The following is a 14,406-nucleotide window of genomic DNA, read 5'->3' as shown; positions in this document are numbered from 1 at the left end:
AACAAGGCAAGCCAAAATCTGAGCTGTCAAAAACAAAGCAAGCCAAAAACTGGGCTGTCAAGCACTGGGCCGCCAATAAAAGGAGCCGCCAATACAGAGAGCTGCCAATACACAGAGCTGCCGCAGTGGCTTGACGCGTAGCTTTTAAATTTTCAGTTCCAATTCTGACATTGCTTAAGCTTCAAGTGCACCAGAGGTATTAAGGCATGGGCACTTGCACAAGGCGTCCTATCTATCCACTGTCACCTTATCAATTTTTGGGAATCCTGGGAAAAACATTGCAGTGAATTTTGAGGGGCATTTTCTGATAGTTTAATATACAGTTCAATATGTGGGCTTTAATTTACAGATTGAGTCATAAAATTCCGATTTCGAATGCAGGCAAAATACTCTCAGATAACACAAGTAACCATAAATGTTACCAAAGTCTTTACCCAGGATCCTTATGAATATAGGTCTGAAAATGGCTTAAGAAGCCACCGTATTGTCAGACAGGATCACCAGACTAAGCGTGTTTGACTAAACAAAGATTTTAAATAAATATTTGTCTTTCATTTTTAAGCACATAAAGTAAAGGGTGGAACAACATAACCGCTGGCAGGCTTAACTCAGACAAGACAGCAGTATTCTGTTAACAAAATAGAGGTACAGTTAGAAGCAATAACAGCAGCAATATGCAGATAAAAAGAAATGCACAATAAAAAGCAGACAAAAACTGAGCCGCCAAACGCAAGGCAGGCCAAAACTGAGCCATCAAAAGCAAGGCAAGCCAAAAACTGAGCCGCCAAAATCAAGGCAAGCCAAAAACTGAGCTGCCAAAAACAAGGCAGGCCAAAAACTGAGCTGCCAAAAACAATGCAAGCGAAAAACTGGGCCGTCAATAACAAGAGCCGCCAATACACAGAGCCACCGCATGGCTTGTTGTGTAGCTTTTAAATTTTCAGTTGCAATTCTGACATTGCTAAAGCTTCAAGTGCGCCTGAGGTATTAAGGCATGGGCAGTTGCTCAAGGCGTCCTACCTATCCACTGTCACCTTATCAATTTTTTGGAACCCTGGGCAAGACATTGCAGTGAATTCTGAGTGGCATTTTCTGGTAGTTTAATATACAGTTCAATATGTGGACTTTAATTTACAGATTGAGTCAGAAAATTCAGATTTCGAATGCAGACAAAATTCTCTAAGATAACACAAGTAACCAAAAAATGTTAGCAAAGACTTTACCCAGGATCCTTATGAACATAGGTCCTAAAATGGCTTAAGAAGCCCATCGTACTGTCAGACAGGATCACCAGACGAGGCCTGTTTGACTAAAACAAAGATTTAAAATAATATTTTTCTTTATTTTTAAGCACATAAAGTAAAGGGTGGAACAACATAACCGCTAGCAGGCTTAACTCAGACAAGACAGCAGTATTCTGTTAACAAAATAGAGGTACATTTAGTGGCAATAATATGCCGATAAAAAGAAATGCACAATAAAAAGAAGACAAAAACTGAGCATACAAAAGCAAGGCAAGCTACAAACGGAGCCATCAAAAGCAAGGCAAGCCAAAAATTGAGCCGCCAAAAGCAAGGCAAGCCAAAAACTGAGCCGCAAAAAACAAGGCAAGCCAAAAACTGAGCTGCCAAAACCAAGGCAAGCCAAAAACTGAGCCGCCAAGCACTGGGCCACCAATAAAAGGAGCCGCCAATACACAGAGCCGCCAATACACAGAGCCGCCGCATGGCTTGTTGTGTAATTTTTTAATTTTCAGTTCCAATTCTGACATTGCTAAAGCTTCAAGTGCGCCTGAGGTATTAAGGCCTGGGCAGTTGCTCAAGGCGCCCTACCTATTCACTGTCAACTTATCAATTTTTTGAAACCTTGGGCAAGACATTGCAGGCAATTTTGAGTGGTATTTTCTAATAGTTTAATATACAGTTCAATATGTGGGCTTTAATTTACAGATTGAGTCATAAAATTCAGATTTCAAATGCAGACAACATTCTCTAAGATAACACAAGTAGCAGTAAATGTTAGCAAAGACTTTACCCAGGATCCTTATGAATATAGGTCTTAAAATGGCTTAAGAAGCCCACCGTAATGTCAGACAGGATCACCAGACAAAGCCTGTTTGACTAAAACAAAGATTTTAAATAATATTTTTCTTTCATTTTTTAAGCACATAAAAAAGTAAATGGTGGAACAACATAACCGCTGGCAGGTTTAACTCAGACAGGACAGAAGTATTCTGTTAACAAAATAGAGGTACAGTTAGTGGCAATAACATGCCGATAAAAAGAAATCCAATATAAAAAAAAAGACAAAAACTGAGCCTACAAAAGCAAGGCAAGCCACAAACGGAGCCGTCAAAAGCAAGGCAATCCAAAAATTGAGCCGCCAAAAGCAAGGCAAGCCAAAAACTGAGCCGCCAAAAGCAAGGCAAGCCAACAACTGAGCCGCCAAAAGCAAGATAGGCAAAAAACTGAGCCGCCAAAAATAAGGCAAACCAAAAACTAGGCCGCCAAGCACTGGGCCACCAAAAGCAGAGCGCCTAAAGAATGATTGTCGAGGGCCAAAGGTTAGAGGAGAACCATGCCAAAGATGGCAGGTCTAACAGGCAAAGAACTAACTCCCAATGATCATTTTAAGATGTTATGCATATTTTTTGTTGTGTTATCAGTGATTATTTGTGTTAAATCTTCGATATGTTCTTTTTAGCCCTTTTGATTTCCCTCTCCTCTGCTTTCGCTCATCCCACCATACTCACTTGCTATTCACAATTTATATTATTGCTCCTACACTTGTCCTGGTGAATGGCACTCTCACCCCGCACTATAATCCAACTCCCTACACCTTACACACTACCTATATACCCTATGGATAAAAAAAATATTTTAATGCCTATATGATAAATTTTTCACTGTTTAGACTTGGCTTCTATACAGTTTCATCTACTTTCGCTTTATGGGTCCCCTCACTCTGTTTCTATATACTTCCATGACTCTCTTCATGTGTGTTCACTTATTCCTATCATCCTTGAAGAAGCCCTGGCCAGCAGGCCACCGGGTGAAACACATGTCGGCTGTTTCTGTTCTTACCCTCACCTTAAGAAAAATATAAATAAAAAGGAATAACATTACAACAACTTTTTGCTTCCTTCCTGCATACCACAACGACTGACCATGGCAAATCACTTTGATATCAACTCAATAGTTGGATCACACCAACCTTAAGTTTGAAGTAAATCCAGAAGACACTAAAACCTACCCTTCTGCATACACTTGTTTCACACCAGGTGGTCCTTGGGTGTTACCATCATCTAGGGTTGTGTCACAAGATACAATTAGGGTCCTGTCTGTTTGAGCGCGAACCTTGGTGGCACCCATCTGTCTTTTTCATGAACACATGAATCATACCCAAGTCCTAACCCAGAATCCTTATGAATATATGTATTAGAGTGGCTTAAAGATGCCCAACACCTTATCAAATGGGATCACCATTCTCTAAGCCGATTGACTGAACAATTTTTTTAAAATAAATATTTTTACAACATTTGTTCAGCACATAAACCAATGTGAATAAGACCATATGCACTGGTAGGCTTAACTCCGACATGACAGCAGTATTCTGTAAAGCAAATAGAGGTACGGTTAGTGGCAGTAACAGCATCAATGTTCCCATCAAAAGAAATTTACCAAAAAGTCGCCAAAACAAGGTAAGGCAAAAACTGAGCTGCCAAAAACAAGGCAAGCCAAAATCTGAGCCGCCAAAAGCAAGGCAAGCCAAAAACTGAACCGCCAATAGCAAGGCAAGCGAAAAACTGAGCCGCCAATAGCAAGGCCATCCAAAAACGAAGTCGCCAAAAGTTAGGCAAGCCAAGAACTGAGCTAACAAAAATTAGGCAAGCCAAAAGCTAAGCTTCCAAAAACAAGGCAAGCCATAAACTGAGTTGCCAAAAACAAGGCAAGCCAAAAACTAAGCTGCCAAAAAAAAAAAAGCCAAAACCTGAGTTGCCAAAAACAAGGCAAGCCAAAAACTGAGCCGCCAAAAACAAGGCAAGCCAAAAATGAGCCACAAACAACAAGCCAAGCCAAATACAAGGCAAGCCAAAACTGAGCCACCAAAAGCAGGCAAGCCAAAAACAGAGCCGCCAGAAGCAAGGCAAGCCAAAAACTGGGCCGCCAAAAGAAAGGCAAGCCAAAAACTGAACTGCCAATAGCAAGGCAAGCCAAAACCTGAGCTGCCAAAATCAAGGTAAGCCAAGATAACACCAGTAACCATAAATGTTAGCAAAGTCTTTACCCAGGATCCTTATGAATTTAAGCACATAAAGTGAAGGGTGGAAAAACCTAACTGCTGGCAGGCTGAACTCAGACAAGACAGCAGTATTCTGTTAACAAAATAGAGGTACAGTTAGAAGCAATAACAGCATCAATATGCCGATAAAAAGAAATGCACAATAAAAAGCAGACAAAAACTGAGCCGCCAAAAGCAAGGCAGGCCAAAAGTGAGCCGTCAAAAGCAAGGCAAGCCAAAAACTGAGCCGCCAAAATCAAGGCAAGCCAAAAACTGAGTCGCAAGAAAAAGGCAAGCCAAAGACTGAGCCGCCAAAAATAAGGCAAGCCAAAAACTGAGTCGCTAAAAAAAGGCAAGCCAAAGACTGAGTCGCAAAAAACATGGCAAGCCAAAAACTGAGCTGCCAAAAACAAGGCAAGCCAAAAACTGGGCCGCCAAGCACTGGCCACCAATAAAAGGAGCCGCCAATACACAGAGCTGCCACATGGCTTGTTGTGTAGCTTTTACATTTTTAGTTCCAATTCTGACATTGCTAAAGCTTCAAGTGCGCCTCAGGTATTAAGGCCTGGGCAGTTGCTCAAGGTGTCCTACCTATCCACTGTCACCTTATCAATTTTTTGGAACCCTGGGCAAGACATTGCAGGCATTTTTGTGTGGTATTTACTGATAGTTTAATATACAGTTCAATATGTGGGATTTAATTTACAGATTGAGTTAGAAAATTCAGATTTCGAATGCAGACAAAATTCTCTAAGATAACACAAGTAACCATAAATGTTAGCAAAGAATTTACCCAGGATCCTTATGAATATAGGTCTTAAAATGGCTTAAGAAGCCCACCGTATTGTCAGACAGGATCACCGGACGAAGCCTGTTTGACTAAAACAACGATTTTGAATAATATTGTTCTTTAATTTTTTAAGCACATAAAGTAAATGGTGGAACAATATAACCGCTGGCAGGCTTAACTCAGACAGGACAGCAGTATTCTGTTAACAAAATAGAGGTACAGTTAGTGGCAATAACATGCTGATAAAAAGAAATGCACAATAAAAAGAAGACAAAAACTGAGCCTACAAAAGCAAGGTAAGCCACAAACTGAGCCGTCAAAAGCAAGGCAAGCCAAAAATTGAGCCGCCAAAAGCAAGGCAAGCCAAAAACTGAGCCGCCAAAAGCAAGGCAAGCCAAAAACGGAGCTGCCAAAAATAAGTCAAGCCAAAAACTGGGCCGCCAAGCACTGGGCCACCAAAAGCAGAGCCGCCTAAAGAAGGTTTGTCAAGGGCCAAAAGTTAGGGGAGAACCATGCCAAAGATGGCAGGTCTAACAAGCCAAGAACCAACTCCTCCCACAACCAACAAAAAAACAAAAAAATCACATCTGGTAGAAGTAATGAAGGGGGAACACATCTGACTACCTTGCAATATAAGAACCCAAGAACCATTATAATATCCCAAAATTAAAAGCCGGTGGCAGCTAGTGTCTATACTTCCCAAAATCTAACACCATCTTCCTTGCAGTAGGTTGTTGTGTAGCTTTTGAATGTACAGGTCCAATCCTGACATTGCTGAAGCATCAAGATCACCAGAAGTAATAAGGCATGGGCAGTTGCTCAAGGTGTCCTATCTTTTAGGCAGCCCCCCAGGGAAAATGATCTTTCAGAAATGTCTTTACCTCTCTTTTCAGGCTACCTTTATGTCTCACTGTTGCTCTACCCTCTGTCTTATCAAATTTGTAGGGCCCTGGGAGAGACATTACACTGATTTTACAGTGACATTTGCTAAACGTTTAATGTGCAATTCAATATGTGGGCTGAATTAGCAGATATGGAGTAATACAATTCAGTTTCAAAGGGGGAAAAAATTCCATAGGATGACACAAGTACACTTCAATCATTGAAAAGTCTTTATTTAAGTTCCCTTCCAATATGGGCCTTGAAGTGGTTTGTAGACACCCAACACCTTATTCGACGAGATCACCATTTTCTAAGCCCATGTGACTAAACAAAGTTGTTTAAAAATAATTGTTTTATTATATTTTTTCACCACATAAACCAATGTTTACAGGCCCATAAGCTCTGGCAGGCTTAACTCTGAGACAGAAAAACAGTAATCTTTTAACATAATAGTGATTCAGTTTGTGGCTATAATAGCATTAAGATGTACATCAAAAGAAATGCACCACAATAGAAAAACTTAGCGTGCCACATACGAAGCGGGCCACAAACGGAGCGGGCCACATACCGATCAGGCCAAATACCGAGCCGGCATCACACCGAGCCGGCCACATACCGAGCCGGCCACATACCGAGCCGGCAACACACCGAGCCGGACACATACCGAGCCGCCAATAAATGAAGCGGCCAATAAAAAGAGCCGCCAATAAACTGAGCGGCCAATAAACAGAGCCGCCAATACTCAGAGCCGCCAATACACAGAGCCGCCAATACACAGAGCCGCCAATACACAGAGCCGCCAATACACAGAGCCGCCAATACACAGAGCTGCCGCGGTGGCTTGCTGTGTAGCTTTTACATTTTCAGTTCCAAATCTGATATTGCTGAAGCTTCAAGTGAGCCAGAGGTATTAAGGCATTGGCTGTTGCTCAAGGTGTTCTACCATTGCTTAACGTTTCTTTTCAGGATACCTCTACCCCTCACTGTCGCTCTATCCACTGCCATCTTATCAATTTCTTTAGAACCCTGGGCAAGAGAGTTTATTATCCATAAGATGACACAAGTACTCATGAATCATACCCAAGTCCTTACCCAGGATCCTTATGAATATATATATTAAAGTGGCTTAAGGATGCCCAACACCATGCCAGATGGGATCGCCATTCTCTAAGCCGATTTGACTGAACAATGTTTTTTGAATAAACATTTTTACAACATTTGTTCAGCACATAAACCAATGTGAAAAAGACCATATGCACTGGTAGGCTTAACTCCGATATGACAGCAGTATTCTGTAAAGAAAATAGAGTTATGGTTAGTGGCAGTACCAGCATTAATATTCCCATCAAAAGAAATGTACAAAAAAGTTGCCAAACACAAGGCAAGCCAAAAATGAGCCGCCAAAAAACAAGGCAAGCCAAAAACTGAGCCACCAAAAGCAAGTCAAGCCAAAAACAGAGCCGCCAAAAACAAGGCAAGCCAAAACTAAGCCGCCAAACACTGAGCAACCAAAAGCAAGGCAAGACAAAAACTGAGCCAACAAAAACAAGTCAAGCCATAAACTGAGCTGCCAAAAACTACGCAAGCCAAAAACTGAGTTGACAAAAACAAGGCAAGCCAAAAACTGAGTTGACAAAAACAAGGCAAGCCAAAAACTGAGCCGCCACAAACAAGGCAAGCCAAAAAAGAGCCGCCAAAAACAAGGAAAGCCAAAAACTGAGCCGCCAAAAGCAAGGCAAGCCAAAACTGAGCCGCCAAAAGCTAGCAAGCCAAAAACAGAGCCGCCAAAATCAAGGCAAGCCAAAAACTGAGACGCCAAAAGCGAGGCCATCCAAAAACTGAGCTGCCAAAAGCTTGGCAAGCCAAAAACTGAGAAAACAAAAATAAGGCAAGCCAGAAACTTAGCTGCCAAAAACAAGGCAACCCAATAACTGAGCTGCCAAAAACAAGGCAACACAAAAACTGGGCTGCAAAGCACTGGGCTGCCAATAAAAGGAGCCGCCAATACAGAAAGCCGCTACAGTGGCTTGCTGTGTAGCTTTTAAATTTTCAGTTCCAATTCTGACATTACTGAAGCTTCAAGTGCGCCAGAGGTATTAAGGTATGGGCAGTTGCTCAAGGCGTCCTACCTATCCACCTTCACAGTATCAATTTTTTGGAATCCTGGGCAAAACATTGCAGTGAATTTTGAGTGGCATTTTCTGATAGTTTAATATACAGTTCAATATGTGGGCTTTAATTTACAGATTGAGTCATAAAATTCAGATTTCTAATGCAGGCAAAATTCTCTAAGATAACACAAGTAACCATAAATGTTACCAAAGTCTTTACTCAGGTTCTTATGAATATAGGTCCTAAAATGGCTTAAGAAGTCACCATATTGTCAGACAGGATCACCAGACTTGGTCTGTTTGACTAATGAAAGATTTTAATTAAATATTTGTCTTTCATTTTTAAGCACACAAAGTAAAAGGTGGAACAACATAACCACTGGCAGGCTTTACTCAGACAAGACAGCAGTATTCTGTTAACAAAATTGAGGTACAGTTAGAAGCAAAAACAGCATCAACACGCAAATTAAAAGAAATGCACAATAAAAAGCAGACAAAAACTGAGCCGTCAAAAGCAAGGGAGGCCAAAAACTGAGCCGCCAAAAGCAAGGCAAGCCAAAAACTGAGCCGCCCAAAAAAAGCAAGCCAAAAACTGAGCCGCCAAAAACAAGGCAAGCCAAAAACTGAGCCGCAAAAAACAAGGTAAGCCAAAAACTGAGCTGCCAAAAACAAGGCAATCCAAAAACTGGGCCACCAAGCACTGGGCCGCCAATAAAAGGAGCCACCAATATACAGAGCCGCCAATACACAGAGCAGATGCATGGCTTGTTGTGTAGCTTTTAAATTTTCTGTTCCAATTCTGACATTGCTAAAGCTTGAAGTGCGTCTGCGGTATTAAGGCATGGGCAGTTGCTTAAGGCATCCTACCTATCCACTGTCACCTTATCAATTTTTTGGAACCGTGGGCAAGACATTGCAGGCAACTTTGAGTGGTATTTTCTGATAGTTTAATACGCAGCTCAGTATGTGGGCTTTAATTTACAGATTGATTCATAAAATTCAGATTTCGAATGCAGACAAAATTCTCCAAGATAACACAAGTAACCATAAATGTTAGCAAATACTTTACCCAGGATCCTTATGAATATAGGTCTTAAAATGGCTTAAGAAGCCCACTTTATTGTCAGACAGGATCACCAGATGAAGCCAGTTTGACTAAAACAAAGATTTTAAATAATATTTTTCTTTCATTTTTTAAGCACATAAAGTAAAGGGTGGAACAACATAACCGCTGGCAGTTTTAACTCAGACAGGACAGCAGTATTCTGTTAACAAAATAGAGGTACAGTTAGTGGCAATAACATGCAGATAAAAAGAAATGCACAATAAAAAGAAGACAAAAACTGAGCCTACAAAAGCAAGGCAAGCCAACAACTGAGCCGCCAAAAGCAAGATAGGCAACCAACTGAGCCGCCAAAAATAAGGCAAGCCGAAAACTGGGCCGCCAAGCAATGGGCCGCCAAGCACTGGGCCACCAAAAGCGGAGCCACCTAAAGAAGGATTGTCGTGGGCCAAAAGTTAGGGGAGAACCATGCCAAAGATGGCAGGTCTAACAGGCCAAGAACTAACCTCCCCCCCCCACCCCACCCACCAAAACAAAATCACATCTGGCAGAAGTAATGAAGGGGCAACACTTCTGACTACCTTGCAATATAAGAACCCAAGAACCATTATAATATCCCAAGATTAAAAGCCGGTGGCAGCTAGTGTCTATACCTCCCAAAGTCTAACACCATCTTCCTTGCAGTAGGTTGTTGTGTAGCTTTTGAATGTACAGTTCCAATCCTGACATTGCTGAAGCATCAAGTACACCAGAAGTAATAAGGCATGGCCAGTTGCTCTAGGTGGCCTATCTTCCAGGTTGCCCCCCCCCCGGGGAAAGTGATCTTTCAGAAATGTCTTTACCTCTCTTTTCAGGCTACCTGTATCTCTCACTGTTGTTCTACCCTCTATCTTATCAAATTTTTAGGGCCCGGGGAAAGATATTACACTGATTTTTCAGTGACATTTGCCAAAAGTTTAATGTACAATTCTATATGTGGGATGAATTAGCAGATATGGAGTAATACAATTCAGATTTCAAAGAGGGGAAAAATTCCATAAGATGAAACAAGTACACTTAAATCATTGAAACGTCTTTACTCTAGTTCCTTACCAGTATGGGTCTTGAAGTGGTTTGAAGACACCCAACACCCTATTAGGTGAGATATCCATTTTCTAAGCCCATTTGACTAAACAAAGTTGTTTAAAAATAATTTTTTTGTTATAATTTTTCACCACTTAAACCGGTGAGTACAAGACGATAAGCTCTGGCAGGCTTAAATCCGAGACAGGAAAACAGCGTTCAACATAATAGTGATTCCGTTAGTGGCTATAATAGCATTAAGATGTACATCAAATGAAATGAACCACAATAGAAAAACTTAGCTGGCCATATACGGAGTGTGCCACATACAGAGCCTGCCACATACAGAGCCAGCCACAAACGGAGCTGGACACATACGGAGCCGGACACATACTGAGCCGGACACATACGGAGCCGGACACATACGGAGCCGGACACATACAGAGCCGGACACATACAGAGCCGGACACATACGGAGCCGGACACATACGGAGCCGGACACATACGGAGCCGGACACATACGGAGCCGGACACATACGGAGCCGGACACATACGGAGCCGGACACATACGAGGCCGGACACATACGGAGCCGGACACCTATGAGCCACTAATAAACAGAGCCACCAATAAATGGAGCCACCAATAAACTGAGCCACCAATAAACTGAGCCACCAATAAACTGAGCCACCAATAAACTGAGCCACCAATAAACTGAGCCACCAATAAACTGAGCCACCAATACACAGAGCCACCAATACACAGAGCCGCCAATACACAGAGCCGCCAATACACAGAGCCGCCAATACACAGAGCCGCCAATACACAGAGCCGCCAATACACAGAGCCGCCAATACACAGAGCCGCCTATACATAGAGCCACTGCAGTGGCTTGCTGTGTGGCTTTTACATTTTCTGTTCCAATTCTGACATTGGTAAAGCATCAAGTGCGCCAGAGGTATTAAGGCATGGGCAATTGCTCAAGATATTTTACTATTTCTTAACCTCTCTTTTCAGGATACCGCTACCTCTCACTGTTGCTCTATCCACTGTCATCTTATCAATTTCTTTCGAACTCTGGCCAAGAGAGTTTATTATCCATAAGATGACACAAGTACACATGAATCATTCCCAAGTCCTTACCCAGGATCCTTATGAATATATGTATCAGAGTGGCCTAAAGATGCCCAAAACCTTGTCAAATGGGATCACCATTCTCTAAGCAGATTTGCTTGAACAATGTTTTTTAAATAAATATTTTTACAACATTTGTTCAGGACATAAACCAATGTGAACAAGACCATATGCGCTGGTAGGCTTAGCTCAGATATGACAGCAGTATTCTGTAAACAAAATAGAGGTACGGTTAGTGGCAATAACAGCAACAAGATTCCCATCAAAAGAAATGTACAAAAAAGCTGCCAAAATCAAGGCAAGCCAAAAACTGAGCCGCCAAAAGCAAGGCAAGCCAAAAGGTGTGCCGCAAAAAGCAAGGCAAGCCAAGAACTGAGCCATCAAAAGCAAGGCAAGTCAAAACCAGAGCCGCCAAAAACAAGGCAAGCCAAAAACTGAGCCGCCAAAAACAAGGCAAGCCAAAAATTGACCAGCCAAATACAAGGCAAGCCAAAAACTGGTCCGCCAATAAACGGAGCCGCTAATAAACGCAGCCGCCAATACACAGAGCCGCCAATACACAGATCCGCCAATACACAGAGCCGCCAATACACAGAGCCACCAATACACAGAGCCACCAATACACAGAGCCACCAATACACAGAGCCACCAATACACAGAGCCGCTGATACACAGAGCCGCCAATACATAGAGCCACCAATACACAGAGCCGCCGCAGTGGCTTGCTGTGTAGCTTTTACATTTTCAGTTCCAATTCTGATATTTCTGAAGATTCAAGTGCGCCAGAGGTGTTAAGGGATAGGCAGTTGCACAAGGTGTCCTACATATCCACTGCCATCTTATCAATTTTTTGGAACCCTGGGCAAGACATTGCAGTGAATTTTGAGTGGCATTTTGTGATAGTTTAATATACAGTTCAATATGTGGGCTTTGATTTTCATATTGAGTCATAAAATTCAGATTTCAAATGGAGGCAACATTCTCTAAGATAACACAAGTAACCATAATTGTTAGCAAAGTCTTTATCCAGGATCCTTATGAATATAAGTGTTAAAATGGCTTAAGAAACCCACCGTATTTTCAGACAGGATTACCAGACTAAGCCTGTTTTAACTAAACAATGATTTTAAATAAATATTTTTCTTTCATTTTTTAAGCACATAACAAAGTAAAGGGTGGAACAACATAACCGCTGGCAGGCTTAGCTCAGACAGGACAGCAGTATTCTGTTAAAAAACAATAGAAGTACAGTTAGTGGCAATAACAGGATCAACATGCCGATTTTATGAAATGAACAACAAAAAGCAGACAAAAACAGGGGAAGCCAAAAACTGAGCCACCAAAATCCGAGATGTCAAAAACCGAGTTGCCAAATATTTAGCTGCCAAATACTTGGCCGACAAATACTGAGTTGCAAAATACTGAGCTCCCAAAAACAGAGCTACCAAAAACAGGAGCATTAAAGGCAAAAAGTTAAGGGAGAACCTAGCCAATGATGCCAGGACCCACAGGACAAGAACAAGCCCCTCAACAAAAAAAACAAGCCATTACTGCTGGTAGTAGTAATTAATGGGCAACATATCTGAATTGCGTGGAATATAATTGGTTAAGAACAATCATAATATACCCAAATAAAGAGTAGGTGAAGGGAGGTGTCTATGCCTCCCCCAAAAATAACTACAACCACCTTGCAATGGCTTTTTATATAACTTTTGAATTTACAGTTCCAATTCTGACATTGCTGAATCTTCAATGTCCCTCTGGGAATGTAGGGCACCTCTGCAAACCTTTAAGCTTCAAGTACTCCAGAGGTATTAAGGCATAGGCAGCTGGTCAATGTGTCCTACCTTTTCGTCTGAACCCCAGTGAAAGTAATCTTCAATCAGTTTCTGAACCTCTTTTCAGGCTACCTATAGCTCTAACTGTTCCTCTACCCACTTCATCTTAACAATTGTTTGGTACTCTGGGGAAGACATTACATTGATTTTTGTGCAACATTTTGGGACTTTAATGTACAATTCATTATGTGGACTTGAATTTGAAGATATTGAGTAATAAAATTCAGATTTCTATGGGGGGTAAAATTCCATAAGATTACCTGCAAATGAATTATACAATAGTTCTTAATCAGGATCCTTATGAATATATGTCTTAAAGTGGCATAAAAACAGCCACCACCTTCTCAGACGGGATCACCATTCTCTAAGCTTATTTGACTAAACAAAGCTTTTTAAATAAATATCTTTATTACATTTTTTCAACACATAACAAACCAATGTGTACGAGACCATAAGCGCCAGCAGGCTTAACTCAGAAACAGGACAGCAGTATTCAGTTAATATAATAGAGGTACAGTTACTGGGAATGACAGCATTAAGATGTCCATCAAAAGAAAAGCACTGCCATAGAAAGGCGCCGAAGAAACACAGCCGGCCAAGAAACACGGACGCAAAATATACTGAGTCGACGAAAATAGCAGTGTTGAAGGCCAAAAGTTAGGCGGGAACCATATCAAAGTGGCCAGGTCTAAAAGGCAAATAACTACCCGCTTCCCCAAACAAAACAAGACATCACAGCTGGTAGTAATGAAGGGGCAATACATCTGACTACCTTGGAATATAAAAAGTCTAGAACTATCATAATAAACTCAAATATAGAGCAGGTGGCGGCAGGTGTCTATGCCACCCAAAAACTATTACCAGCCTCCTTGCAGTGGCTTGTCGTGTAGCTTTTACATTTTCAATACCAATTCTGACACTGCTGAAGCTTTGAATACACTAGAGGTATTTAGGCCTGGGCAGTTGCTCTGTTGCGGGGATTCTGCACATGCACAGAACTATGCACAGGATAACAGGACCTCAGTGTATAGGGGTTGTACCTTCCTACCACCTTAGTGCCCAAAATCCCCAAATCGACTAGCTATAGTGTCTTATTTGTTCTCCTACATAATCACGAAGCTACAAATGATTAGACAACCCTGAACACAACACTCCCGACTCTCTCAGGAATCGCGGTAACAAGACATACCCTTTCGCTCACTCCCTTGTACTCGTCCCCAATAAGGATTGTCGGAGTCACTGTATAG

This window comes from Triturus cristatus, chromosome 7, assembly GCF_964204655.1.
Source record: "Triturus cristatus chromosome 7, aTriCri1.1, whole genome shotgun sequence".
NCBI classification, from domain to species: Eukaryota; Metazoa; Chordata; class Amphibia; order Caudata; family Salamandridae; genus Triturus; species Triturus cristatus.
Note: the sequence above shows the minus strand (reverse complement) of the source record.